The 25,415-nt window shown below is 42.9% G+C and overlaps 1 protein-coding gene across 7 annotated transcripts in view; it reads left to right on the top strand.

Moving 5' to 3' along the window:
* The first annotated feature begins 6,275 nt into the window (after positions 1-6,275).
* The window catches only part of RCBTB2 (RCC1 and BTB domain containing protein 2), an 86,762-nt gene continuing 67,622 nt past the window's right edge, over positions 6,276-25,415 (top strand). For 2 of the 7 annotated variants that reach the window (XM_045013873.1, XR_006578895.1), the window contains exons 1-2: positions 16,339-16,476; positions 24,800-24,893. The gene's annotated coding sequence lies outside the window, so the exon portion shown is untranslated. Of the gene's footprint in view, positions 6,513-10,245; positions 10,311-16,331; positions 16,477-16,561; positions 16,696-23,103; positions 23,340-24,799; positions 24,894-25,415 lie in introns of those variants that run through there. The other 5 variants (XM_045013895.1, XM_045013913.1, XM_045013905.1 and 2 more) reach the window with 5 other exon arrangements.

The following is a 25,415-nucleotide window of genomic DNA, read 5'->3' as shown; positions in this document are numbered from 1 at the left end:
CTTTGCCTGAAGCAGCACCTGCTTGAACAGGCCATGAGGCCTGACCCAGTACTGAGGACTTTCTTAGGCTGCAGATTGCCCTCCGGCTTGGAAAGTGCTGCTGCTTCCCGTTCTGGGGCACAGGCCTTTCTGAAGAAGAGCAGGAATTGTTCTCTGCCGTGAGCACCAAAGAAGAGGTCGCATATGATGGATTGTGAGTGCTCCAACTCCCGAGGTGACTCTTCTGGTGCCGTCTCTGCAGCAGGTGTCAGTACCACAACCATCTCCTCTGGTTCTTACAAGAAATGGCTTAGGCACCTAAGCTACCTGACTCCAGGAAAGAGTTCCTGGTTGTGGCTCATAAGCAAGATAGATGCCTATGTCCAGGCTGCAGGAAGGCACCTATCTTCCTAGGAAGAGTAGGACTTAGGACATGACCCTTTGATCAGCATTTCTCATTGGCAAGCTTATGCAATTTCACATCTAGTGGACTGGGTTTTGCAGATCCCATTCAATCTCTCCCCATTCATTGCATAGAGAGCCTATGGCACAGATCCTCAAAATGTATGCTTGTAACAGGATTGGCTGATTCTGTGCATCTCCTTATTGCCAGAGGTCCCTCTGCAGCATCCACACTGTTTTGCCTCTTAAGAACCCCTTACACAGACTCCACACACTTTTTCTGTGATCAGAATACCCCTCCTAGGGGTCTGGATTTATTCACATAAGAAGCTCAAAATAAAACCCCAAATCCCAAATTAAAGTCCAACAAACAAACATTTATTTTCCTCCTCCCAGGCTTTTCTGCCTGGGAACTTTCCTGTGTTGGCAGGGCATTCCCAAACTCAAGTCCTATCTGGCTGGAGTCTCACATCTAACTCCCAGAACCCTTTACTAGAGCCCACTCACTCCTAGCAGTCTCTGATCCATGAGCATTCCCCCTCCCTCCAGCTTCGCTTTATAAGCAAAGCACGTGATCTCTCTAAGGTATGCCTCTTTCAGCAATCAGGGTTGGCTAGCTCCAGGTACTCCAGCTCTTATAGGCCAAGCTACCCTGTTACAAGGTTCCAAAGTTCCACTGAAATCAATGGAGGCTAGGATCTTTGAGGAGCTGGGTCTATGTGTCTAGCCCAGGCTTTGTAGATCCTACTGTTGTTCCAGTGATTTTCTAGACATGCTAGGGTTGCCAACCCTCCAGGATTGGCCTGGAGTCTCCTGGAATCAGCATTGATCTCCCAGTGACTATTGAAGGCAATCCAGGAGATTTTAATAGAATATTTTAAGAAAATGACATTACGTCATGTTGCGGGAGGGGGAAATCTCATGGAATAGCTTCAGTCAGAGTTGGCAACCCTCTAGGCACCTAAAAGTTTGGCATTGCAATGCCTAAGTCCCTTTGTGGCGCCTGGCCTTATTGCCTGCCTATTATTTCCATTCTGGGTTTAAACGGCCTGCTCTATATTTGATTCTTTGTGCTATTGCTTATCTACATATTGATTCATTTCTTATAGATGCGATTCTCTGCATAACTGATATGTTCCATAGCTGATACATTGTGTAATTAATTTGTTGCCTAATAGATTCACCCTCATTCTGACTCACCGTTTAACTGATTTTTCTGCATAGTCTGTTACTAATTATGGCCATCTGCTTCTAAAAAGACCTCCATATGTAGCTGGGTGGAATTCATCAAACTAGTGCATTTTGTATTTTTAAAGTGCATCTTAAATATTCCTTTCCGCTTATTATTTTTAGACATTTATTGCTATCTGTTTTTTGGTGTTATATTCTATGGCACCTTGATACACATGACAGATGCACTATAAACCAATAAAGAACAATTTATGTTAAAGTGCTGCTTGGCCACAACACAGCCATTTTTCTTTCTTTAAACAAGTGAAAATTTTCTCAGAGGAAGAGTAAAACATAATAGTGTTGTCACGAAAGTGAGAAAAAAGATCAGGCATCCTCTAATTTCTGGGAATAAGAATAATATGTATTACTTGGTTCTGTCAATCTGTCATGCAAGTTTGCTTTCTAGTGATAATTAAAAAAAATAAAGCTTTTGATAAAAGATAAGGAAGTTTCTTATTTTTTTACCAATACGTATCTTGTTCTTTAATATAAAAATATTCTAAATTTTGTTGCTTGGCTTTATTATTTTTTTCTACAACCTATTGAGTACCTCAATTGTTGAGAGAGGTAAGGGAGGTTTATTGTACAGAAAAAAATATAGACTTTTCACAAAAACATTGTGCCAAATAAGTACAAACTCTGCAACCACTAGATCTCAGTGTTATTATCTGGCACACTAACTATTCTGTAAGCTTCTCATCAGACACCTATTTTAAAACCAATGCTAAACAGTGTCATATAATAAAAACAAATTAGCCATAGTGTAACTTTAGCAATCTTGCCATAGCATATATGTATATTACCAAGCTGAAGTTATTGAACAATTTACAGTTGAATGTATACACAGTACCATAGGTTTTATATTTGTAGTACAGAATTTATCACTGATTCATTTAAGGTCAAAGGAGATGTCTCTGAATCGCCTGGTCTAGAGAACACCTGGAAATGATAATAATGGCTGCAACTACAGATAGGTTTTGTATTGGATTACCTACAGTTTATTGCTACTGTGATGCTAGCAGACCAGGTGCCAGCTCAGGCCAAGGTCCCCATGCCTCAGTTGAATACAGACAAATACATAGCTGAAATCAATCTGGCTCACCTGTATGGCTCACCTTTTAGTATTATTAAAATAGGTATTAAAATTATAAGAATGTGTTTAGTATTTAGACTTTATTGAATGCTTGTGACATGGTGCATGCATTAATCTCACTTAGAAGTCTCCCATATTATAAGGAAATATTTGAACATTTGCATTGAAAGCCTTTGTAACTGTATAAATCACCAGACAGCAGGGAGACAGTGTGAAATGCTGGTCCCCAACAGAAGGAAAGCCTTTTAGGTATCCCTTTAGGGTCCCTTAAAAAGGGAGCAGGCCTACTCAGGGAGAACAAGGGTTTAAAAAGCCAGCTCCTAAGCTACCAGAGCAGCTAGTAAACTGGAGCAGGAAACAGGGGGATTTTGCAAGGGAGTTTAGAGTGGGAGTGTGAGAGCCAGATACACCTAACATTTGCTAACCTTGAGCCAATAACCCTCTCTCCAACAAAAAATAAAAACAAAAAACAAAACAAAAAGCTGCAAGAGTAGCAATAATGCAGGCAGGAGTCCAGCAGCAGAATGGGGACTATCCAATTTATTTAATTGAATGCAACATGCATGATGACCTGCCTAGTGGACAGGGCCTGGGGCATATGTGTGCAATCAGTTTAAGCAAATCATGGCCCTCAGAGACAGAGTATGCATTTGTGAGGCCAGAGTAGCTGAACTGGAGGAGCTATGGGAGACAGAGAGGTACATTGATAAGACTTTCTGGGACACAGTAGAGGGGTCCCACTCCGAGTCTGGCAGCCTCTGTGCTGCTGAGGCGCATGAAAGTCTTGAGAAAGGAGAACATCAAACTAGAGCAGAGGGAAACAATCCTGCAGTTAGACCCTCCTTTTGGATGATGTCATGGTATCCTCTCACACTGAGGCTACCCCTCTGGAGGAGGGGACCCTGGCTGTTAGGAAGAGACAGATAGTAGTAATGGGGATTTGATTATTAGGAATATAGACAGTTGGGTCCGTGATGAACAAGACAACTGCATGATGAATTGTCTGCCAGGTGCAAAGATTGAGGATCTCTTGAGACATCTAGACAGACTTATCTGAAGTGCTGGGGAGGAGCCAGTGGTTGTGGTACATGTAGGTACCAATGGCATAGGAAAAAGTAAGAGAGAGGTCCTGGAGGCCAAATTGAGGTTGCTAGGTAAGTGATTAAAGTTCATTACCTCCATGGTAGCATTCTCTGAAATGGTTGCAGTTCCATGTGGAGGGCCAATTAGTCAGGAAGAACTGCAGGGTTTCAATGCATGGATGAAATGATGGTATAGGGAGGAGGAATTTAGGTTTATTAGGAACTGGAGAACCTTGTGGGAAAGGAGGAGCCTATATAGGAAGGATGGATTGCACCTAAACCAAAATGGAACCAGAATGCTGGTAAATACAATTTAAAAGGTTGTAGAGGAGTTTTTAAAGTAAGGGCTGGGGGAAACAAGGACAAGTTCAACAAGGACAAGTGCAGAGTCCTGCACTTAGGACGGAAGAATCCCATGCACTGCTACAGACTAGGGACCGAATGGCTGGGCAGCAGTTCTGCAGAAAAGGACCTAGGGGTTACAGTGGACGAAAAGCTGAATATAAGTCAACAGTGTGCCCTTGTTGCCAAGAAGGCTAATGGCATTTTGGGTTGTATAAGTAGGGGCATTTCCAGCAGATCAAGGGATGTGATCATTCCCCTCTACTCAGCACTGGTGAGGCCTCATTTGGAGTACTGTGTCCAGTTTTGGGCCCCACACTACAAGAAGGATGTGGATAAATTGGAGAGAGTCCAGCGGAGGGCAACAAAAATGATTAGGGGGCTGGAGCACATGACTTATGAGGAGAGGCTGAGGGAACTGGGATTGTTTAGTCTGCAGAAGAGAAGAATGAGGGGGGATTTGATAGCTGCTTTCAACTACCTGAAAGGGGGTTCCAAAGAGGATGGATCTAGACTGTTCTCAGTGGTAGAAGATGACAGAACAAGGAGTAATGGTCTCAAGTTGCAGAGGGGGAGGTTTAGGCTGGATATTAGGAAAACCTTTTTCACTAGTAGGGTGGTGAAGAACTGGAATGGGTTACCTAGGGAGGTAGTGGAATCTCCTTCCTTAGAGGTTTTTAAGGTCAGGCTTGACAAAGCCCTGGCTGGGATGATTTAGTTGGGTTTGGTCCTGCTTTGAGCAGGGGGTTGGACTAGATGACCTCCTGAGGTCCCTTCCAACCCTGAGATTCTATGATTCTATGAAAGCCGACAGGTGTGGAGAAGTACGTGGTTTGGTCAATGACATCCTTTGGGGAGGATCTTTTAATGGGGATTCTCTGTATCTTAGTAAAGAGGAGAGAATAGAAGCCGATAAAATACAGGTAAGAACTGAAGAGAAACAGTCAAATGAAAATGAATTACATTCAGTTACATCACATGAAGGCAACAACTAAATATTGACAAATTTTGTGTTTGTATACAAATGCAAGTGTAAATATTAAAATGGGTGAACTTGAATGCCTGGTATTAAATGAGGAAATGGATATAATAGGGATCAGAAAAACTTGGTGGAATGATGATAAGCAATGGGACACGGTAACACCAGGATGTGACATTGTGCTCCATATGCTTTATGAAAATATGCTTGTAATGTGAATATAATGTAACTGGAATATGCTTTATGCAAAAGGTCTCTTGTAAGGTATCATTACAAAGCTTATAATCTAATGAGTGTGTTCATCCTATTTGTATGTATGTATCATTCTTGTATCTAAAATTATAAATATGAAGTTAACTCTGAGGTCCTATTGTATCTAAAACTAGAAATATGGAGTCCTATTGTACTATGTCTCTGAGAGACATAGCTATGACGACCTAAACCTTGGTGTAGATAGTGCTAGGGCGATGGGAAAATTCTTCTGTTGACCTAGCTACTGCCCCTTGGGGAGGTGGATTAACTACAGCAACAAGAACTGTGCTCCACCCCTGCATCACTGTAGTATCTACACTGCATCACTATAGCGGTGCACCTGCAGCTATGCCGCTGTAGAGTTTTAAGTGTAAACATACCCTTACATTAAGGTAGGTTGCCATAACAAGACATCCAGATAGGTACTCTTGAAATTCATCATTCCAGGCATTAGTGTAAATGACCATCAGATGTAACTTGTGACGTTGCACTCTATATATTTATGCAAATAAGTTTATAAGTGTAAATATAACTGGAATATGCTTTGTGCTAGATATGCCATGTAACATATCTTTGCAAAGGTTATGATCTACTGAACATATTCATCCTATTTGTATGCATGTATCATTTTTATATCTAACGTTATGAGCGTTGGCTCTATGCTTGTATTTGAAGTTTTTGCTATAGGAAATCCATAAGGGAGGTTTGGCCAATATATTGTGAAGAGGCTATTCAAGTTTGGGATTACTTAATTAACAATGGACTTTGGGAGACGCCAATCCACATTTGAGCTTTCCTGGGAACGTTCAAACGAACATGTAAACAATGGTGTTGGCCTACAAAAAGCTGAATCATTAATGGACATGTGACTTGCCCAGGTGGCTACAAACTCCATCTTGGTGCTCTGATTTTGCATAGAAGAACAAAGAGGTTTCCACCCACAAGAGAGAGAATATAAAAGGCCCTGGAAGCCTCTCCATATGGTCTTCAGCTGGCTCAAGAGATGGCCTCTTCACTCCAAAAAGATGCCTGAAAGGAACTGGAAGAAAGGACTGTAACTACAAGGGTGTGAGTAATTGCTGGACCCAGACCATAAATTACAATGTTGGTCTGAAAAGGATTGTACCTGAGATGACACCTAGAGTCAAAAGTTAGTATTTGTAACTAGATCCTTAGTATATTAAGTTAGTCTTACGTATTTTGATTTTACTTAGTAACTTACCTTGTTCTCTCTGTTATTACTTGAAACCACTTAAATCCTACTTTTTATACTTAATAAAATCACTTTTGTTTATTAATTAACCCAGAGTAAGTAATTAATACCTGGGGGAGCAAACAGCTGTGCATCTCTCTCTATCAGTGTTATAGAAGGCGGACAATTTATGAGTTTACCCTGTATAAGCTTTATACAGAGTAAAATGGATTTATTGAGGGTTTATTCTCCCCAAAAGACTGACTACTGGGTGCTGGGAAAGTCCCTGTTAACTGAGAAGCCCCTGGGCTAAGTGAATCTTAATTTCTGTGAACTGCAGGTGGGTGTGGGCCAACCTCTTGGCCTGTGCTGGAGCTGACTGGTGTGTCTAGCTCAGCAAGAGGGGAGTGGAGAGAAGCCTTTTCTGGCAGGGCAGGTTGTTCTCAGTGGTATCCCAGCAGATCTAGTGACAGTCTTGAGGGAGATTCTGTGACCCAACCCGTAACATAACTTATGTCACATTTATTACTAAAGTAATCATAAGAACGGCCGTCCTGGGTCAGACCAAAGGTCCATCTAGCCCAATATCCTGTCTACTGACAGTGGCCAATGCTAGGTGTCCCAGAGGCAGTGAAACTAACAGGTAATAATCAAGTGATCTCTCTTCTGCCATCCATCTCCATCCTCTGACAAACAGAGGCTAGGGACACCATTCCTTACCCATCCTGGCTAATAGCCATTAATGGACTTAACCTCCATGAATTTATCCAGTTCTCTTTTACACGCTATTATAGTCCTAGCCTTCACAACCTCCTCAGGTTAGGAGTTCCACAAGTTGACTGCACTGTGTGAAGAACTTCCTTTTATTTGTTTTAAACCTGCTGCCTATTAATTTCATTTGGTGAGCCCTAGTTCTTGTATTACGGGAATAAGTAAATAACTTTTCCTTATCTACTTTCTCCACATCATTCATGATTTTATATACCTCTATCATATCCCCCCTTAGTCGCCCCTTTTCCAAGTTGAAAAGTCCTAGCCTCTTTAATCTCTCCTTATATGGGACCTGTTCCAAACCCCTAATCATTTTAGTTGTCCTTTTCTGAACCTTTTCTAGTGCCAGTATATCTTTTTTGAGGTGAGGAGACCACATCTATACACGGTATTCAAGATGTGGGCATACCATCGATTTATATAAGGGCAATAATATATTCTCCTTCTTATTCTCTATCCCCTTTTTAATGATTCCTAACATTCTGTTTGCTTTTTTGACCACCTCTGCACACTGCATGGACATTTTCAGAGAACTATCCACGATGACTCCAAGATCTTTTTCCTGATTCGTTGTAGCTAAATTAGCCCCCATCATATTGTATGTATAGTTGGGGTTATTTTTTCCAATGTGCATTACTTTACATTTATCCACATTAAATTTCATTTGCCATTTTGTTGCCCAATCACTTAGTTTTGTGAGATCTTTTTGAAGTTCTTCACAGTCTGCTTTGGTCTTAACTATCTTGAGCAGTTTAGTATCATCTGCAAACTTTACCACCTCACTGTTTACCCCTTTCTCCAGATCATTATGAATAAATTGAATAGGATTGGTCCTAGAACTGACCCTTGGGGAACACCACTAGTTACCCCTCTCCAGTCTGAGAATTTACCATTAATTCCTATCCTTTGTTCCCGGTCTTTTAACCAGTTCTCAATCCATGAAAGGACCTTCCCTCTTATCCCATGACAACTTAATTTACGTAAGAGCCTTTGGTGAGGGACCTTGTCAAAGGCTTTCTGGAAATCTAAGTAAACTATGTCCACCGGGTCCCCCTTGTCTTGTCCACCAGATCCCCCTTGGGGAGGGATAGCTCAGTGGTTTGAGCATTGGCCTGCTAAACCCAGGGTTGTGAGTTCAATCCTTGAGGAGGCCACTTAGGGATCTGGGGCAAAAATTGGTCCTGCTAGTGAAGGCAGGGGGCTGGACTTGATGACCTTTCAAGGTCCCTTCCAGTTCTAGGAGATTGGTATATCTCCAATTATTACCTTTGTCCACATCTGACCCCTTCAAAGAACTCTTTAGATTAGTAAGACACGATTTCCCTTTACAGAAACCATGTTGACTTTTGCCCAATAATTTATGTTCTTCTAGGTGTCTGACAATTTTATTCTTTACTATTGTTTTGACTAATTTGCCCAGTACCGACATTAGACTTACTGGTCTGTAATTGCCGGGATCACCTCTAGAGCCCTTTTTAAATATTGGCATTACATTAGCTATCTTCCAGCCATTGGGTACATAGGCCAATTTAAAGGACAGGTTACAAACCCTAGTTAATAGTTCTGCAACTTCACATTTGAGTTCTTTCAGAACTCTTGGGTGTATGCCATCCGGCCCCGGTGACTTGTTAATGTTAAGTTTATCAATTAATTCCAATCAGATATAACTGCAAATATGCATAACAAATTCTGTTGAATAAAAAGATGTCATTTTATATAGCTAAATTTCCAGTCATAGCCAAATTTTATTATTTATTTATTTGTTAAGCACTAATGATAACCTTTTGATATTATTTATTTTGATCACCTTCCAAGGCATTTTTCAATACAAGTTAGCCTTGGCTAATTAAGATCTACATGAAGTCCTACCTTCTTGGTTAAAGCTACTATGGAGGTTTTACTGAAATCACTGAGTTCACTTATGGTAATACCTCAGAAGAAACACTGAGGAGCCTCCATACTTAGTTCTCCAACTCTCACAACACTCCTGTCAAGGCTGCTCTGTCACTCCCAGTGCAGAAAGTGGGGGGCCCGCAAGAATTCTAAAAATTAATACTTACCACTCCAGACTTGTATTAAACTCCCAAGGTTACAGCTTTTCTCTGACCTTGGCTTGATAAATGCTGCCACCACCCAAATGCAGAAAATCCCCTTTGAACTCAGGAAGGAGCACTTGGGAATTCCTCCCTGTGGGGTACCCTCAAGCCCTTTCACCCCGGTCCCAGGAAGAGCTGAGAAAGAAAACAAAGGAAATTAGCTGTGACCACCAGCTAATTAAACAACATATGCAGAAACCTCTTAGGACACCAAAAATCCAATCCTGTTCTTAAAAAAGGTAAATTTTATTAAAAACAAAAAGAAAGAAAATACATCTGGAACTTAGGCTTTTGCTAGATTTTAAAAGAGCAATTCCAAAAATTAAGCACCCAAAATAGCTTTCTTGGGGGTTCAGCTTAAATGTTACAAGCAAACAAAAGCATCTGGGGTTAATACAGAGGAGATCCACAAGCCAAAATAAAGAATAAACCTGATCATCTTTATCTAAACGTTCCCTAACCAAATGATTCCTTCTAGGTATGGAAGATAATTTTTCATACTTAGTTCAAAACCTACACAGCATTCCTGCTTATAGCATTGCTGCTCTGCCCCTGCTTCTCTGGAGAACAAGAGACAAAGGGAAAGTTTCTTTCCCATTTTCAAAAGTTCTACCTTCCCATTGGCTCTTTTGGTCGGGTGCCCACTCCTTTTCTTTTACCTATGGGCTTGTTAACCCTTTACAGGTAAAGCAAGCAGAGAACAGACCAAGAGGGATGGACTCCCAGCCTGGCTGGCTGGGTGTCCATCAAAGGGAGCTACTCTCCCCCGCTCTCCCCCTGTATCACAACTCAAAATGGATTTAATATTTCATTTCTCATTGCAGACAAAAATCAAGATATAAAGAAAATCAATATTATGAAATAACATCATATCATGTCACAACCAGATGTAAGTCATACTTGAAGCTTTGTTGGACAGGATGGGCACACTCAGTCAGCACAGACGTGTGTTAAGTATAGCAATGAAGACAAAAAAAATTATCGTTGCGTGATAAACATTTCCTGTTGTTGAGTTTTGTTGTAACTACTGTCATTTTGTTATCAGGAAATGTTGTTAAGCTATTCAAAATATTTCCTGGCTGTAACTTTTTTGTGTGGAAAAACTATTATCTGTAGGGATAGGAATAGCATTTTGCAAAGAATTAGATAACAGGACATTTACAGAATGGTTATTTTCTTAGTAAATTTCCCCTCCAGTTACCTGTTTCTTGAACTTTGCTCTTTGTATACATTTTGAGGTCCAGTTCCTTTAATAAACAAAAGACGTTTGCAAAATTTACCATAGTATTCCTTGAAGTTTGCTGTACGAATGTTAAAATCAGAATTTTAAGGAAGTCCTGGGTTTTTCCTTTATATTAACCAATTTATTCAACCTATGCAACCATGCATGAAATTAGCCCTTGCTTCCATTGAAGTCAATAGTAAAACTCCCATTAACTTTAATGATGCAGGATCAACCCATTGCTGAAACATATATTGGTGCAAAAGTTCAAAAAGGATGGAGTCAGACTAAAGACTTAAAAATCAGTAAAAGTATCAAAATAGATACATTCAAAGGAGGGGAGAAATCAGGAAATTTTCCATTGTGACATTTTTCCCAAACTAAAATATTAAAGAATTTTATTTCTTTGAATTATAATTGTAATTTCAAAACAGTAATAGGAAAAGTTTAGTTAGGTCTAAATACAATGGGTAATATTACACAATTACAGGCTGTTCCACTACAAAAGCAGTTAACGAGACAAAGACCTTGTTAAAGACTAAAATTATGAGACATCTCTGAACCAGGCAATAGAACATATGGTTCTTGTCCATACATATTTCTTTATAAATCATACTAAATAAATCATAACCAGGTGTTCTGTTTTCATAATGTACCACTCAAAAAATAGGATGGATTTTTCATGGATTCCAAGGCCAGAAAGTCTCATGGTGATCATCTAGTCTGACTTCCTGAATAACACAGGCCATAGATCTTTCTCAAAATAATTCCAAGATCATATCTTTTAGAAAAACATCCAATCTAGAAAGAATACCTGTGATCTGTCAGGTTCAGTTGGTCTGTGTTAACCTTTTTCCACAAGAGTCAGGGTTCCTAGGTGTATAAACTTTTTTATTAGTGGTAGTGTTTGTCTTGTCTTTATTTATCGCATTTTAGAGATGTAGAAACTGAAACAAAGAAGTCAGTTGCCTGATGCTATAGAGGGAGCCAGGGTGAGATCCACAAAGGGACAAAGGCATATAAGCCCCAGATATAGGCATCTAGGCCCAGATTTGTAAAGGTAAATGGGCATTGCTTCACTCAGTGTTGCAATGCCTAAATATCATTTTCAAAGAGGATTTAGGCAAAAGGGACTTTTAAAAATGAAACGGGCTTCTAAAACAGGTGGTGCAATGCTGAGCACAGCAATGCCTAAATATCTTTAAAAATCTGGGCCTTAAATCTCAGTTTTAGGCACTACCACTATCTGCAAAATCCCCTCTCTGCTGCCACCTAACCCTGTAAGCACCTAAACTCAGTACCTAAATTTGCACTGTAAATGTTCCCTCTGCATCTAAGTTTCTGCCTCTGGACACACACACAGATGCCTTACCCTATATGTACAGATGCCTATCCCATGCCTAAGTGTGAAGTGAGGAAGAATGGTGCTGTAGAACTTCCCTGGCATCAGCACCAAGGATGACAAAAAAGACAGTACCGAAGGCATCGATACTGATGGCTGGTCAACATTAAACCATTTTGAATGGTACAGGTCAGCACCAAGGAGACTGGTGGGTATGGTACCAGCTTCATCCCTGCTCACTTAGGAAAGTGAATTATGACTCTGTTCTCTTCTTTTTTGGTATTGGAAACTATGATCAGCGGCAGTTGTCAGACTTGGTGCTGTGCTCCTTCCTTCCATGGGCAGTGCGGGTAATAGACTGCTCGGAGGGCATCTGAAGTCTTAAAAGATTTGGAAGAGGAATAAGAGCTCTTCATTCCCCAGGAACCCAGAGTGATGTTTCTCATTGAGGGAGCACTCAATGAGTGGGGTTTTGATAACGAAACATGAGACTCTTCTCTTGGAAAAACTTCAGAGCCAGATGCTCCTCTCCTGGATTTCTCCATTACAAATAGGGTCAAATGCATCTCTCTGGATTTTTGGGTGTGTTTTGATTTGCAAACTACATATCTTGAGGTAGTGTGAGGGTCCCCTAAACAAAAAAGACATTTAACATACCCCCCTTTTAAAGGCATGGCAGTATTACACGATGGGCAGGTATTTAAATTGCATGATTTTGATTCAGCTCTGGTATTGAGACTGACTAAATCTAACTAACTACATAGATATATATATTTCAAACAGGCTAAAATAAAGTATAAAAGAAAAATCTACATCTGAATTCAGTGACTACCCTATGTAACTATAAAGACTACAGTAGCTAAGAGGACGCTGAGGGTGTGCTCCTCGCTCCCATGGAAGGTAAGAAGAATTGGGTGGAGGTTGGGGCCATGCTGCCCTTTATGCCATCAGAAGAGGAGTGTGAAAGCATATAGGGGGTATGTAACAACCCCAAGAGACACTACTAGGCAAAAAAAATTGGAACTCCTATGAGTGGGGCACATGTGCAGCAAGACCAGGATGCACATGTACAGATACTTGAAGAACCAATCCTTTTGGAATCCCACTAAAAACACCCTCATTCAATGATGATTCCCCATTAACTACTTTTTGAGATCTATTAATTAGCCTGTTCTTAGTCTATTTAATGTGGGCTTCATTTTGTATAGTGCTATTTTTTTAATAAACAAAGAGGAAGCAGAACCTTGTGGGGAATGCCATAGTGTTTTCCTGATTAGAGTGCCCACAAAATGTTATGGTTTTTATCTTGCAGCTTTACCTTGTACAAGCCATGTGAGCAGTTCTTAAAAGCAAGCAACTCTTTATACCCATACATCACTCTCTCTCAATTTCTCTAGTAGGAACCAATGTGAGTGAGCAGATTGCTTAAAGTAATTGGGTCACGGAAAAAGAGGGTTAGCGAGTGAATGACTTTATAGTCTGGTGGTTACATAGGAGTAGGATACTCAGGGACCACTCCCCTGATCCAATTACTTTAATTATTTATACATAATTAGTGGAACTGTTTCAACAGAATAGACTGAGGGAACCTCACATCAAAACATCCCATAGCTCAGTGATTAGAGCATTTTCCTGAGAGGTGGGAAACATCCTGTTCAAATCGTTTTCTCCCCACCAGGCAGATAGGAGGGAATTGAATCCCGACTCCACACATCCCAAGTGAGTGGTTTAACTAGGGTGCTAAAACTTATAGGGTGAGCATGGGAACCGGCACCACCTCCTGTGGTGGCCTGATTTTGAATGGGACCTAATCTGGTGTGCAGCCTCAGAGCATGCCTACCAAATTGGGCCCCACAGGCAAGGGTGAAAGTAACTTACAGGACTTACCGGTACTGCTGGAGTCCTGGGGGGCATGACCTATTCCGGAAGAGGCGTGGCCTCAAGCGGAAGAGGCGGGGCCTCTCAAGATTTAAAGGCCCTGGGGCACCAGCTGTGGCTGGGAGCCCCAGGGCCTTTAAATCAACCATGGGCTCCCAGCTGAAGAGGTGGCTGGGAGCCCCCTGGGGCTCAGGGGCAAATTAAAGGGCCCAGGGCTCCGGCCGCCGTGGGGAACCCCGAGCTTTGCCGGGCTGGGGCCGGGATTTAAAGGGCCTGGAGCTCCTGCCGCTTTGGGGAACCCCCGAGCCCTTTAAATCCTGGCCCCAGCCCGGCTGCCAGAGCCGTGGGCGGGATTTAAAGGGCTCAGGACTGCCCACAGCTGCGGGAGCTCTGAGCCCTTTAAATCCTGGCCCCAGCCTGGCCGCCAGAGTCATGGCTGGGATTCAAAGGGCTCTGGGCTGCCCACAGCGGCGGGGAGCTCTGAGCCCTTTAAATCCCGGCCTCAGCCTGGCCGCCAGAGCCGTGGTGGGGATTTAAAGGGCTCTGGGTATACATCCAGGTGGCTATAGGGCAGTAGCAGTGCCTATACCTAGGAAGGAATACTGCAGAGAGGGATCTGGAGGGTCATAGTGGATCACAAACGGGCCTTGGCTACACTGGTGCTTTACAGCGCTGCAACTTTCTCACTCAGGGATGTGAAAAAACACCCCCCTGAGCGCAGCAAGTTACAGTGCTGTAAGCTAATCCCCTCGGGGAGGTGGAGTACCTGCAGCACTGGGAGAGCTCTCTCCCAGCGCTGGTGCCGTGACCACACTTGCACTTCAACGTGCTGCCACGGGAGTGCTCCCGCGGCAGCGCTTTGGAGTTTCGAGTGTAGCCAAGCCCTAAATATCCGTGAACATCCAACATTTTTGTAACACTGTTGCAAAAAAAAGCAAACATCATTCTGGGATGTATTAGCAGGAGTGTTGTAAGCAAGACAAGAAATTGCTGATTTGGCCTCAACTGGAGTATTGTTTCCATTTCTGGGCACCACATTTCTCTAAACTGGAGACAGTCCAGAGAAGAGCAATCAAAATTATTAAAGGTATAAAAAACATGACCTATGATGGGAGATGGGAAAAACTGGGTTTGTTTAGTCTGGAGAAGAGGCGACTGAAAGGGGACATAACCTTTTATGTATTTAAAAACTGTTACAAGGGAGAGAGGAAGGGAGAAAAATTGTTCTTGTTAATCTTTGAGAAGCAACGTCAACAAGGGCGGTGTAGGTTTAAATTGTATATTAGGAAAAACTTCCCGTCAGGATGGTTAAGCACTGGAATAAATTGCCTCGGGGGGTTGTGGAATCTCCATCATTGTAGATTTTTAAGAGTGGGTTAGACAAACACCTGTCAGGGATGGTTTAGATCAGGGGTCGGCAACCTTTCAGAAGTGGTGTGCCGAGTCTTCATTTATTCACTGTGATTTAAGGTTTTGCATGCCAGTAATACATTTTAACGTTTTTAGAAGGTCTCTTTCTATAAGTCTATAATATATAACTAAACGATTGTTGTATGTAAAATAAATAAGGTTTTAAAAATGTTTAAGAAGCTTCATTTAAAATTTAATTTAAATGCGGAGGCCCCTGGACTGGTGGCCAGGACCCGGGCGGTGTGACTGCCACTGAAAATCACCTTGCGTGCCATAGGTTGCCTACCCCTGGTTTAGATAATATTTAATTCTGCCATGTATGAAGGGGAATGGACTGGATGACCTCTCAAGGTCCCCTCCAATGCTATGATTCTTTGATTCTATGCCCAGAGGTTGACGCGTAGGCACTTAAGGAACTTTTACAGAAAAAATTAGTTGCTGAGTGAGTTTACGTGCCTACAGGGTTGGGCAGCAGCCGAGTGGGAGGGATTATGGATCACAGTGGTTCCTAAAACTGGGATGCTGGCACCTAAATCAGGGGGCTAGGTGCCTAAACACCTTGTGGATCATCTGGGGCTGGGCCCTACATCCCACCCCTAAGTAGTGCCCCTCACATTTCTTGTTTCCAAAGCTGTTTCCTTGGCACCCCACAGCATTTTGTTTCTTGGGGGGGATACATTGTAGCCCCCCACCCACATTTGGAGCCTCTCTGACTTGGGCTTCATCCACCATTTCGACTCTGGGAGCTGGGAAAGTGTTGAGAGGCGCTGACTGTACCCCAGAGCCCAGGGGATGCCCCCCCATCCCCCATGGCACAGGGTGCGCCCTGGTAACATCCATCCCTGAGCCTGTAGCCAAGAGCTGGTAGCCACCTAACAGGGCCAGACGGCTGGGGGAGCCGGGGCTAGTTCTCGCCCGCCTTGCTCTCTCCCCATTGGCGCTCCGGGGGCGGTAGGGCGGGCATGCCCCGGGCAGAGGGGCAGGCTCCCCGCACGCAGGCACTGGCAGAGCCGGGCCGGTCCGCTGAGGCCGATACCCCCCTGGCTAGTGGGGTTTAAAGGCTCTGCCGCAGCCAGCCTGGGAACGGTGGGAGGCGCCAAAACGCTCCCTCCCGCCTCCCCCGAGGGCTGAGGAAGCGCCTAAGCAGAGTGGCACCTACCCTGGTCTCACTGACGGGAGGAGGAGCCGCTGCCTGGGTGGAAGGTAAACTATGGGCGGGGGGGTCCTGCAAGCGCCTCACGCCCCGACTTGGGCTGCGGCGAGAGAAGCCTGCGCGCGCCTTGCTCTGGGGACAGGCGCTGAGGCCGCGGCGCGGCGGCCGTTAGCGTGTTGAGAGCAGCAGCGCAGATCGTTCAGTTTGACAGGAACGTTTCCCCGCCCCCTCTCGAGCCGCCCGCTGCTGCGCCAGCGCCACCCGAGGGGGTGAGGGAGCAACGGTCGCGACACACGGGCGTGGGTGGCTGGGCCGTTGCTGGAAGGCGGGGCGGGGGCTGCAGCTCAAGCGGTCATCTCAGCCTGTCTCGCTCGGGCCTGGCCTCGGCCTGCTACAGCAGAGAGCTTCTTAGGGAGCCTCCCCCCCCCGCCCCTTCAGCGAGGGGAGAGTCGCAGTGGCTGGGCCGCACGGTCAGTGAGCGGATCTGCGGGCAGCCCTCGGGGCCGTGTTTCCGGGGTGCCCGGCCCTGCCATGGCGGGGCGCACCGCCAAAAAGGGTGTCGCGTGCAGGGCTCCTTCCTGGCAGGAGGATTTCGCTCCTCCAAACCAACCGCTTCCCAGTTCGAAGGTGCCGTGTGACGTGGAGGCCAGGAAGCCCCTGCCACTGTGCTAGGGAGGCACTGGGGTGCATTATGGTTACAGCGGCTCAGCCTAATTCTCTGCCTCTGCACAGGAAGGTGGGGCGCCCAGGGGGGGGGAACTCCGGGCCGTTGCAGCACCTCACTGAAAGCTTCTGCCTTTCAGGGGGTGTGTGGAGGAGGCTGCTTGGCCTCTGCCCATTTGGGATGATGTAGAGTGGCAGACAGCCAGTAATGTAACAATATTGTTCCTGTAGGCAGCTCTAATACATGTGATTTTTAAGGGAGAGTACTGTTTATTTTTATGTGGCTGATGGTGCAACTTTTTAAGAAGCCCAACTTGAGAAGCCAGTTCTGACTCCACTGTTTGTCAATTTCAAAACAGCCTCTTCCTCATCCCCTTGTAATCCACTCTGCAGTGAAACAGGGCTATAATACTACTGATCTTTGGGGCAGTTATTCTGTTTTTGCTTTAGTACACCTTGCCTATTGCTAAGCACTGTGTAAACTTGCAGCACAATATAAAGGATTTGACTTGTTGGAATTTAACTGTATATTGACTCTCCCGCTCTATTTCATGGCTTTTAGTTAATTTAGGCATGTTTTTCCCCCATTGGCAATGTTTTGCATTACATAGCTGTAATGTGTGGGAGGCCTTCACAGTTGGCCCTAGTTGTGATAGTTGTGTTATCCAGCCTGAACCTCACAAAGGGCTAGGTTACAATGGCTTGGGCTCAATCCACCAGAAGAGGGTGAAGCTTTCTTGACAGTCATATGGGAAGACATTTTGTGACATTACTGCTATCTCAGAGTCCAGGATCAGAGATAGGGGAAAACAGGAATTGCCATACTGCATCAGATCCATGGTCCATGCAGTCAATCTGCCTCTGACACTGGCCCGTACTAGATACTTAAGGAAAATATTAACAAAATCCTCAAAAGGGCAATTATGGAATAATTTACACATGGGAAAGGCCTCTTACCCCCTTGCTTAGATTCTGGCCTGTGTCCTGAAGCATAAGAATGTCAACTGTTTCGCACAAACAAAATGAATCCTTACGATTGTAATTCTGTTATTTCTAAAAACGTCCAATCCTTCTAAGCTCTTGGCATCAGAGACTCCAGCTAGATTCAGACATTTCACATCTTGATAAAGAGGAGTAGAGTAAATACCGTCCATTGAAGGGAGTAAGCACAAACACTGCTGCTGAATTTAGGTAGTACTTCAGTTACTTGTTGGTGTCACAGTGAACTGTAGTAAATAAATAGTATTGTTAGCACCTATGGCTCTTACGCTTGCCTAACTCCCACTGAAGTCATTGTGGGTTTTGCATGCATAAAGGCATAAGGATTAGGACCTGTGCTAATATAGATTTGTCCAATAAATATCTAGTAAGACAATTTTAATCACATGATTAAACAAAAAGAAATTCATATTTGAGGTGATCCACCCATTGAGTCTAGATTTTGCAGGGCTCAGATGTTTGGAATTAAAGTACTGACAGACCATATGAGAACTGACAAGCCCTGATACAAAGGGGTAGATGCAATCTTCAGAACATTGCACAGACCTGAAATACTGATATTTTTACTTTTACTGAAATACTGATATTCCTAAAAATCTATTTTCCTTTGGACCAATGGCAATTTACATGTGAAGTTTGAAGCATGGCACCTGGAGTTAAAACAGCCATGTTCTGAAAACAAAGGTCCTGATAGTGCAGGAAGCTGCACGTTAGCTGACATTTATGACCATGCAGAGCCTCACTGAATGCTTCTAAAGACTGAAAGCCTGGAGAGTACTTCTGTTTATATTAATTTGAAATAACATTAAAGCAAAAGAGGACTAAATATTTCTTTTTAATTTTCAAATAGGAGCAAATATTAATATTGAATGGATACTTTACAATTAATTAAATAAAAGTTTAACATTTATTAATAACCCAGCCTGCCACTAAGATTAAAGGGTAAAAACAATATAGTTGTTTGCATTTTCAAGTAGTAGAACCAGAAAGATAAACATATTTTTAAAAAAAGAAGAAAAAAATGAAGCAGCATAAAACAGCTGCCAACTGGGGGAAAAAATTGCTAATGGGGGGAAAACAGGCCTAAATTAATTAAAAGCCATGAAATAGAGCGGGAGAGTCAATATACAGTTAAATTCCAACAAGTCAAATCCTTTATATTGTGCTGCAAGTTTACACAGTGCTTAGCAATAGGCAAGGTGTACTAAAGCAAAAACAGAATAACTGCCCCAAAGATCAGTATTATTATAGTTCTGTTTCATTGCAGAGTAGATTACAGGTGATGAGGAAGAGGCTGTTTTGAAATTGACGAACAGTGGAGTCGGAACTGGCGTCTCAAGTTGGGCCTCTAAACATTTTATAGCATCAGTCACATAAAAATAAACAGTACTTTCCCTTAAGATCAGATGTATTAGAGCTGAGTACAGGAACAATATTGTTACATTATTTTCCCAAAAGGCAGATCTTACATTAATAAAAGATTTATTTTTATTCTGTGACATTTAAGAAAGATCTGGATAAATAAGATTCCTGGACTAATCATAACCCTTTCTCTCACTGCTGGGGTCACTCACTAATTATCTGAAAATGGCCCCATTGTAATCCCAAACTATTCTCTTACATATTAAAATCATTCTTGCATTCAACTCTCACCATCTGAAACACTGCCTTCAAAAAGAATGTTTACTCTTGTAGAAAGAGGTTGTGATATTTTAATTTGAATTTTGTAACTTTTAGCAATATGAGATTTGTCTAATTGTAATTTTCTAGACCTTCAGATATTTACCTGGAATTGTCTGTGGATCTGCTTCTTCAGACAGATCCACAATTTCTATACGAGCTTTGTTACTATTTTCAATAGCCTCTGTACATTTATATTGCCTTTTTTACTTTATTCATCTTCTGCTTGGTAGTGATTAATTGATTATCATTTTCTTCTAAAGCTTCATATTTATTACCAAATGTATCTTTAATTTTTGCCACAGTCAAGTAGGCAGAAATCTATTACTTAATCATAGAATATCAGGATTGGAAGGGACCTCAGGAGGTCATCTAGTTCAACCCCTTGCTCAAAGCAGGACCAATCCCCAGATGGATATTTGCCCCAGATCCCTAAATGGCCCCCTTGAGGATTGAACTTACAACTCTGGGTTTAGCAGGCCAACGTTCAAACCACTGAGCTATCCCTCTCCATTTGACTAGAGGTGGTTGAAGAATACAAAAAAATTCTACACTCTGAATATAAATAACTTGCCTCATCTCAGTTTCTGCTACCCATACATGTAAGTCAAGTAATGAAAATCAGTTTATTTAAATCATCTCTCTGACCCTTACTCTTTCTTTTAAGAGTTCTCTTTTTTTTTTAAACCAACTTTATTTCTTCTGGCCTTAAATGTAGCACCACAAACTGATATTTCTTTGTAAACCATAAAAGGAGGGAAAGAAAAAAAAAAGATTTTTCACAACATTGAGTTTTAAAATCTTATTCTTTGCTCTCTTCCTGTCCTGTTGTTTCTTGGGTTCAACATATTAGTAGCCTCTAACATCTTCAAACCATTTCTAATATGTTTGTGATATTTCTAACATGCCTAAGGGTATGTATATGTTTGGAGCTAGCTAGGATTGTGGTTCTCTGCTTGCATAGACATATGTGCATTAGCTCTCATCAAGCTAGCATGCTAAAAATAGGCTAGCTCCCTGGATATGTGACCACAGGGTCCTGGGATGGGGAGGGATTGCACTCAGGCCAGCTAGCCCGTGCCACCACTCACTGCTGACTGCTCTACTGCAGCTATGCTACTATTTTTAGTGTGCTAGCATGTCTGCACAAGCTGGGAATCGCACCCCTAGGTCCAAGTGTAGATGTAGCCCATATGGTAAAACAAAGATAGCACTGAGCATGCCTTAAAGGGCAATATTTTGACAGTATTCCTTGTTCCTGGTGTGCATATGTATTTTCTTTTGTTTGTTCTTTTCACTATGTGTCTCTCTTTCTCTCTTCCCCCCCTCCCCCTCTTCAGTTTCCCTAGCTACTGGTTCATCCTTGGAAAAGGTGTTTTCAGATAGGTGAGTCTTGCAATAAGATGCAGGTTCAGGGCCTATACCCACATTGACTTCCGTGGATCTGTTCACAGGGATCAGCCCACATAATCAATAGTCGGATCAGGGCCTTACATTTGAATACAGTCAGGATTGGGCTCCATCTGATCTCAGACACGATATTCTGCAGCTGAGGTCTTGCTTCTGGAAAAAATAGATTGTGCCCCTAAACCTGTCTTATCCTGGGCCATCCTAATTTTAGCATCCCTATAGCGTGTAGCTGTCTTGCAAGGTAAAGGATGGATATGTGGTATTTGAAGTATCTTAGATATAGCCTGTAAACTGCCTTTAAAATGAATCTGGAAAGGGACAACCAGCCAGTGGAGATTGTGAATTAGTGGCTCCTTGCCACTGATCCAGTCTGTGATCATTAGGATTCCACCTAGGATCTGCTAGGAGGACCATGTCGGCGGCCACAGGGACGTTGTCCTGATCCCTTTCGTGTCTCCGCTGTGCCTCCTCCCTTGCCTTGGACATAACCTGATTCCGCTCCACCTCAGACAACAGGGTCCTCATAAGGATATTACAGTCATCCCAATCAGGCTTGTGGCTAGCCAGGCATCCCTCAAAGACTGAAATAAACTTGCTTGGGTTCGTGGAGAATTCCCCTGCCTGTACCTTAAAGGCTGCTAGGTCCACTGGGTTAAAAGGCACATGGGTGTACACTTGCATAGTAGTTGCCTCTCGGGCTTCTGTTCCCTGACGGGCTATTACGGTCTCGGTAATCAACGGATAGAATCCCACTGAGGGGGCACTCTCAGGAACCCGGGGTACCCTGTCCTGATATGGTGGGGGTGTGAAAGCCAAAGGTGACACTGGATCTGCCATTACAACTGTGGGGGGGTTCTGGGGACTAACAGTAGTTACTACCGAACCTGTCGGAGTCAAATTACACTTTTGCAAAATATCTGTTCTATTTCGTAAAGCCATAAATAATTGCGCATACAGATGTTCATTCCATTTATCTGTTCGCTGACAAAACAGGAGTAATTGAAGGATCGTGTTATAATTAAGTGATCCTTCCGGTGGCCACCTTTCCTGGCTCTCTAGCTGATATTGAGGCCAGTCAACTGTACAGAACCTTTTTAGCTTTCTCTTAGTCATTGGATCCGATCCAAACACTTTCCAATTTGCTAGAATGCATTCTAAGGGCATACACCGTGCCCTGCCTGCCGTACTCTGTCCCTGCTCCATATCCTAGAGTGACACTGGGCGTCCCCAGGTCCTAACAGGCAAAAGTCCAGACCACTGGACTGTTCCTACCTTATCCAAGGGACCGGTTCCACACCATCGCCCGCAACTGCTTCTCCACTATCCGAGCGCGTTGCACTGTTGTGCCCTCTGGGGTCGATCAAACCGCGTCTCCGCCAAGGCCCCCGATGAAATCACCGGTGCGCGCTGGGCGTCGGTCGTCGCCGCAATCTGTCGGCCGCCGGGAGGGATCCGGGCAAGGCCAAATTTCAGCCTGGAGCCCCACGTTGGGTGCCAAGAACTGTTGCCGGCACAGAGGGCCCGAGGGGGCAACAGCGGGATTCGTTGCCCGGTGTGCTTCGCGCCAATGAACATACCAGGGTGGAGAAGCAGACAAAGTTTATTTGAGATCTCAAAGCGGTGCAAGGAGACTGGCACGTCTCAAATCAAGCGCGCAGATACAAGCAGCTTTTCCTTTTTATATTCAAGTTGTTTGCTTCAGCTTAGTTTCCCCCCCCCTTTGTTCCCCGCCCTCCTTCCTCCCTCCCTCCCTCCCTCCTGTAGCAACTACAGTAAGCAACCTTGGCTGCTGCAAGGGTAGCTTGTTAGCAAATTTTCCTAGACCTGTTATCTTGTCCTTCACAGAGGCATGTAGGCTTCCCTTATCACTACCGCTTCAGACTGCCTTGAGCTGTTAGCTGACTGTTACACATTCTGTTTTGCAGCTGCTAGCATTTTAGGTTGGTTAAAGTTCATCATGGAGGAGCTTTGGTTCACTTAGGCCTAGAGCAGGAGGGCTTCATCGACACTCGTGGTCTTCCACCCCCCCGAGTTACCTAGAGTTATGCCTAGTGACACCAACAACAGGAACAGTAAGGAATTCAAAAAGACCCCATGGCTTCGTACTTTCTTGACGGATGATGTTTGGATGATCTCAATCAAGGGTGAGATCACTGTTCCAGTAAGTTTGTCACATTTTCCCCCTCTTTCTAGTAGCATCACTTCCATCTTGTCAAGGTTCAGTTTGAGCTAGCTGCTCTTCAACCAATTGTTTATTTCTTCCAGGCTCTGGAACATCTTGGTAATGGAAAATGTCATGTCAGTGGAAAAGCAAATGAAGAGCTGTGTGTTGTCAGCTTATTGTTGACATTGGAGTCATGACATTTCACTATCTCCTCAAGTGTTATCATGTTGTATGTTAAAAAAGCAAGATAATATTGAAAAGGGAACCCCAAAATGAGTGGTCTAGGAAAGGAGCCCCTCATTCTCTGTGATATGTTCAATAGGAATGAATGAATTCCGAGTACTATTCTATCTGCTCCTGACATGTCCTTTATGTAAGCTAGCAGCACTTCATGATCAAAGGATGCCTAGAAATCAAGAAGTATTGGAATAGAGGTTTGGCCCCTCTTTAAGGACATCAGTAGGCCATTAATTATGGCTTTTTCCTCATACTTCTCTCTCTCCCAACTCTCAGCCAGTGGTTATAGGTTTTATATAAAGAAACTGCAGTCTTGTATGTTTTAGGAACCATCCATAGAGACACCTGGGTGTGATCAGTGGGATTCACAAACACTCCAAACAAGTGGGAGGAAAGACTAAACTGTATATCAAAAAATTCTGCTCACAAGGAACACACGTAGAGGGATAATTTATAGAAATTACATTACAAATAGAAATTAGCTCAATGGACCTGGTCAAATATATATAGTAAAATGGTGTTCTGTGCTCCCAATTGGAACTACCTTTGAGTTTGGGAACCCAGACTCAATCTTATCTGTTGTGTAGAAGGCCCATAAGTAACTTGTCCAAGGCCACATGGTGAGTCAAGGACAGACCCAAGATTAGAACGTAGGAATTGCCAGCCCTAAGATCAGTCCACAAGAACATGCTGGCTCTGGAATTATACATTGTAGTTGGGTTCCAGATAGGAGTGTTTGTGTGAGAGACTAAAATATATAAATACATCTTTTTGTATATGTGTTTCTATTAAAATAAAATGCTGGTGTGTTCACTTAAGAACTGAGTCTTTAGAATAAAGTTTGCTGTTTCCTGCTCCCAGCCCTCATGTTCTACATAATTTATTGGGAAAACTGAAAGTTAAATTGTGACTAGATCTTAAACCGTAGATCATTTTTCCCTGCATCTTTAGGCATTCTCTTATGTTGGTTACTTTTAAGGTAACAAAAACTAGTATGCAAACAAACGTCTTCTGGATACTTGTTTTAAAGTAAGGGATCTCAATTATTTTATGCATATTTTAAGATTTGGTAGATGAGGATCTCTGATAACATCTCAGCAACAGCTAAAATTGTATTTTTCTGCTGTAACTGTGGTTCTTGAATATTCATTATATATATGTGATTAAAGTATTTTTTTTCTTCTCTGTCTTATTTTGAGTATTTAGTATTTATTTTTCAGCAACAGTAATCTTGCTCTGGAAATCTGACTTCCTAAGAACACACAAGACATGTGGTTACAGATGGATCATCAGTAGTACTTTAAAAATATACAGGTAAAATAATTTTTGACCAAAGTGGTGGCTCCATGTTACACTTTTTTTAAAGGATTCAAATGAAACGGTTACACTGAAATATAATATTTTAGAAAGAACACCTTTCATACAAATATCTAGAGACCAGGGTGTATTTTTTTCACTAAACTTTTCTAAAGGGATTCTGATAAAGGAACATCCCCCTTGTAGTTGGGGGAACCTAAGGCACTCCAGGAGGGCTCTGTGTAGGGGCTTGCAGAACAGCTTGCAGAATTTGTCCCCAGAGTAAAACTTCCTCACAGATATTTAGGGTAAACAAAAAATTTCTGCATGGTGGGGAGGAGTTTGTATACTCCTTTTTCCTGGAAATGAGTTGAAAGGTGTTCTACCTCACTGATCTTCTCTTAAAGATGAAGAAGACGGGGGAGTGGAGAATCTCTTTCCTCCACTGAATTAAAATAATAGTAATTGAAATGGATCATCCTAACGTATGTGGACCTTTACTAATGAATAGAAATGAATTTGAAGACAAAAGCGCCATGC

This window comes from Mauremys mutica, chromosome 1 (genome assembly GCF_020497125.1).
Source record: "Mauremys mutica isolate MM-2020 ecotype Southern chromosome 1, ASM2049712v1, whole genome shotgun sequence".
In the NCBI taxonomy this organism is placed as follows: domain Eukaryota; kingdom Metazoa; phylum Chordata; order Testudines; family Geoemydidae; genus Mauremys; species Mauremys mutica.
This window is presented reverse-complemented; position numbering and strand designations above follow the sequence as displayed.